General features: G+C 48.6%; 1 pseudogene; it reads left to right on the top strand.

The window, feature by feature from the left end:
* The window catches only part of LOC131805297 (large subunit ribosomal RNA), a 9617-nt pseudogene that overhangs the window by 1095 nt on the left and 3522 nt on the right, over positions 1-5000 (top strand).

Here is a 5000-nt window from a genome sequence, read left to right as displayed (position 1 = left end):
GAAAGACCAATCGAACCATCTAGTAGCTGGTTCCCTCCGAAGTTTCCCTCAGGATAGCTGGTGCATTTAAAAATTATGTAAAATAATCTTATCTGGTAAAGCGAATGATTAGAGGCCTTAGGGTCGAAACGACCTTAACCTATTCTCAAACTTTAAATGGGTAAGAACCACACCTTTCTTGGTATGAAGGTGTGGTTGTGATATAATGTGCCCAGTGGGCCACTTTTGGTAAGCAGAACTGGCGCTGTGGGATGAACCAAACGTAATGTTACGGTGCCCAAATTGACAACTCATGCAGATACCATGAAAGGCGTTGGTTGCTTAAAACAGCAGGACGGTGGACATGGAAGTCGTAATCCGCTAAGGAGTGTGTAACAACTCACCTGCCGAAGCAACTAGCCCTTAAAATGGATGGCGCTTAAGTTGTATACCTATACATTACCGCTAAAGTAAATGGTTTATATTCAATTTCGGTTGGATTTTAAACTTTGAAACTTTAGTGAGTAGGAGGGTACAATGGTGTGCATGGAAGTGTTTGGCGTAAGCCTGCATGGAGCCGCCATTGGCACAGATCTTGGTGGTAGTAGCAAATAATCGAATGAGACCTTGGAGGACTGAAGTGGAGAAGGGTTTCGTGTGAACAGTGGTTGATCACGAGTTAGTCGGTCCTAAGTTCAAGGCGAAAGCTGAAAATTTTCAAGTTATAATTGACAATTGCAAAATTGTGTGATTAAACACTTGAATAATTTTGAACGAAAGGGAATACGGTTCCAATTCCGTAACCTGTTGAGTATCCGTTTGTTATTAAATATGGGCCTTGTGCTCATCCTGGCAACAGGAACGACCATAAAGAAGCCGTCGAGAGGTATCGGAAGAGTTTTCTTTTCTGTTTTATAGTCGTACTACCATGGAAGTCTTTCGAAGAGAGATATGGTAGATGGACTAGAAGAGCATGACATTTACTGTTGTGTCGATATTTTCTCCTCGGACCTTGAAAATTTATGGTGGGGTCACGCAAACTTCTCAACAGGCCGTACCAATATCCGCAGCTGGTCTCCAAGGTGAAGAGTCTCTAGTCGATAGAATAATGTAGGTAAGGGAAGTCGGCAAATTAGATCCGTAACTTCGGGATAAGGATTGGCTCTGAAGATTGAGATAGTCGGGCTTGATTGGGAAGCAATAACATGGTTTACGTACTCGTTCTGGGTAAATAGAGATCTCCGGATCTTGTTCCTCGGATAGTTGCTATGTAACCAATTGTGGAACTTTCTTGCTAAAATTTATTGGGTTGCATCGCAAGGTGTGTACTCTTTAAATTATAACGACTATCAATTAACAATCAATTCAGAACTGGCACGGACTTGGGGAATCCGACTGTCTAATTAAAACAAAGCATTGTGATGGCCCTAGCGGGTGTTGACACAATGTGATTTCTGCCCAGTGCTCTGAATGTCAAAGTGAAGAAATTCAAGTAAGCGCGGGTAAACGGCGGGAGTAACTATGACTCTCTTAAGGTAGCCAAATGCCTCGTCATCTAATTAGTGACGCGCATGAATGGATTAACGAGATTCCTACTGTCCCTATCTACTCACTTGACGTTGAGCAGTTGATGAGAACGGTCGTGTAATTTTGCTAGCGGAAAAATTGTGTTAAAATTCGGGTGAAGTTATTGCGAAATTTCTTGTCTCGCTCTTAACGCGAAATTCAGATTTTCTGACTCTGTCAGTGATATTAAGTTGTTGGTGGGGAATCCTCTGGGCAACCATTGGTGTCTCACCGCAGCGGACATTTAGTGCGCGCCAGTGTGTGGTTTTGGAAGTGCTGGAATCTCGTTGTGACAAGTGCGGTCTTTGGTTATTGAGTTTGGTTTACGTTTTGGACAATTGGTTTTTCTCGGCTGGAGTGCCTTTGGCCACTGAATTTGGTGTCTCACTTATTGTGAGGTTAAGTTGAATTTGGTGTCTCACTTATTGTGAGGTTAAGTTGAAGCAATTGTGCTTAACTTCCTTTTGGTAAGTGTTTGGCTTTGTTGTGACTGGAATTGTACTTGGACTTTGATTACGACATCTGGTGGGTGATAGTTGGAATTGTTTTCGAGGGGTTTGTGTCTTGGACATGCCTCCGAAAGTGGTGAAGAAGAAGAAGGGCTCGGTTTCGGAAGTGAATTCCGAAACCTCAGACATGGAGGTGGACGGTGGTGTGGGCGGATCGGCTGAGGTACTGATGCCTCCTCCCACTGGGCGTAGGTTGCGCCATACGGAGAGTGAGCAGAGTTCAGATGGCGGGGAGGAATCCAAGCGTCAGAAGCTTGGTTCCCCATTGAAGAAGGGTGGTGCGGGTGCTGTTGTGGGTGTTGTTGATGCTGTTGGTGCGGCTGGTGATGGTGTTGTTGTTGGTGGTGAGGGAGTTGGTGTAGCGTCTGGTGGTGAGCGCGCGAAGGATGGGCAGAGGGAGAGCCGATCTCGTGCAAAGAGGTCAACTTCGAAGTCAGCTGGTGGAGTGTCGGTGTTGGAAATGAAGGGAGTCACCGACTCTCTTCTGGACCTTTTGTGCGAGAGTAATTGCAGTGCTGACACGACGCGTGAGGTGATCTCTTTGGCCAGTAGGTACGAAGAGATGTTGATGCGTGCAATTGTGGAAAATGAGAGGCTTAAGGGGAAATTGGAGGCTTTTGAGCAGCTCTCGGCTCGCGGTGTGGTGGGCCCTGCTCCAGGGCCGTCTGTTGTTGCTGCTTCTGGTCCGGTGCCACTTGTTGTGCCTCAGGCCTTGCCTGCTGCACCTGTTGTTGCTTCCGCGCCAAAAGCTGTGGAAACCTGGTCGGTAGTGGTGAGGTCGAAGAAGGGCAACTCTAGCAAGGAGGTGGTCAAGAAGGTGGTGGATGAGGTGGGCCCTACTCTTGGCGTCAGAGTGCACGAAGTGAAGGAGGTGAGAGATGGCGGTGCGGTAATAAGAACTCCCTCTGTTGCTGAGAGGGAGAAGATTGTGGCGAACACAAAGTTTGCGGATGTCGGATTGGAGGTGACAGTGAATGACAAGCTGGGCCCAAAAGTAATAGTCCAGAGAGTTCACGCCGAGCTGTCCACAGATGAGTTTATGGGGGAACTCTATGATTTGAATTTGGCTGAGTTGATGTCACCTGAAACTTTTAAGAAGAGCGTGCGCCTGGCCAGTGGTCCCTGGAAGGTTGGTGCTGGCGACTCCAAAGTTAATGTCGTATTGGAGTGTACTGAACGTGTGGCGGAAAAGCTTTGTGCTGAGGGAGCCTATATAAAGTGGTTCCGCTTCCTTGTGCGTAGGCAGGATCCTGTGCCCTCCTGCTATAGATGTCTGGGCTTTGATCATCGTGTGAGAGAGTGCAGGATGAAGTCTGATGTCTGCCGGCGCTGTGGATTAACTGGGCATTTGTTTTCAGAATGTCCCAATCCGGTGAGGTGTCGGAACTGTGAGTTCAAGGGGTTGCCTGCTGGACATTTGATGCTGTCAGTGTCGTGTCCAGTGTATGCAGCGTTGGCGGCGAGAGCGAGTGCCAGACATTAGGATGCGCGTGCTCCAGTACAATTGTCAGAGGTCCTCCAGTGTGATGCACGAGTTTGGCCAGGCGTTACTCCGTATGGGCGCAACCTTTGCCTTGATTCAAGAGCCTTTCTGTAGGGATGGTTGTGTGCGGGGGCTTCCGGGGGGGATGCGTGTCTTTACGGACGAGGGAGGAGACTCTGCTATAGTTGTTGTGGACAGTGACATAGACTGTACAGTTGTTTCAAGTAGCCAATGGGGGTTATGTCTGTCCGTTGAATGGGCGGAGGGAAAGATGTTGTTGGCTAGCATCTATTGTAGATTTAGCTCTCCGTTGGAGCCCTATTTAAGGTATATGGATACGGTACTACTCCTTGCGAGTAGTTGTCCGCTTATCCTAGGTTTAGACGCGAATGCATCCTCCTCACTGTGGTTCTCGAAGATGTCCAGCCATAGTTCTGGCCATCAGAATCGCGTACGAGGAGAGATGCTAGGCGAATGGGTGTTAGCGAGGGGCGTCGAGATTTTGAATGAGCCCTCGGATCTGTATACCTTTGATGGGCCCTCGGGAGTTAGCGACATTGACGTGACGGCTGCAAATGGGGCAGCGATGACTGTGTACCAATTTTGCTGGCGTGTTGTTGATGACTGGGGTGTTAGTGACCATAATCTCATTGAGCTTGTGGTCACGCCGCGGGGACGAACGCAGGGAACTGAGCGTTTCAGGGCTTGGAAGGAACGAGACGTGAACTGGGACCTATATGCGAACCGTGTTAGGGAGGCTGCTATGCCATTAGCGGACTTCAGGGCACTGACCATAGATGACCAGGTTAGCAGGTTGAACGAGTGGATGAGCGGAGTAAATGACGAGCTCCTTGGTAGACGCCGTAAGGTTAAACCAAGTAAGGTCAAATGGTGGACCCGTGAGCTAAGTCTGATGCGGAGGAGACTCAGTCGCCTTAGGAAGTGTTTCCAACGGGCTAGACGTACCAATGCGGAGGACTTAGCTCAGCGTAAAACTGAGTTCCTTGCTTTCCTTAGGACGTACAAGGACGAGCTGTCTAGGAGTAAAGAAGACAATTGGAGGAGATTTATCCAGGACAATAAAGACGATCCATGGGGTAAAGTATACCGTGTGTGCCGGCATGGTGGGTCATGTAGTCAGGGCGACCTACAGGCATTGCGTAGCAGCTCTACGGCAATGACCTCGGGGTGGGGGGAGAGCGTAGGGCTTTTGTTGGGATCATTCTTTCCCAGTTCGGAGACTCAGACATTTCCTCCGCTTGTTGATGAATTGGCTGAGCCTCCGGCAGTGGAAAGGTTAGAAGTTTCGGACAGTATCTGTCGGATTAGAAGCAGAAAGTCGCCTGGTATCGACGGTATGACTGGTCGGATGTATAAAGCCATCTGGAAGGTCATGCCTGAGTATATCGAGTCAGTGTTTAGCCGCTGCATGAGCCAAGGGTACTTCCCGCGTGCGTGGAAGA

Source organism: Musca domestica, unplaced genomic scaffold, assembly GCF_030504385.1.
Source record: "Musca domestica strain aabys unplaced genomic scaffold, Musca_domestica.polishedcontigs.V.1.1 5, whole genome shotgun sequence".
Classification (NCBI taxonomy): Eukaryota; Metazoa; Arthropoda; class Insecta; order Diptera; family Muscidae; genus Musca; species Musca domestica.
This window is presented reverse-complemented; position numbering and strand designations above follow the sequence as displayed.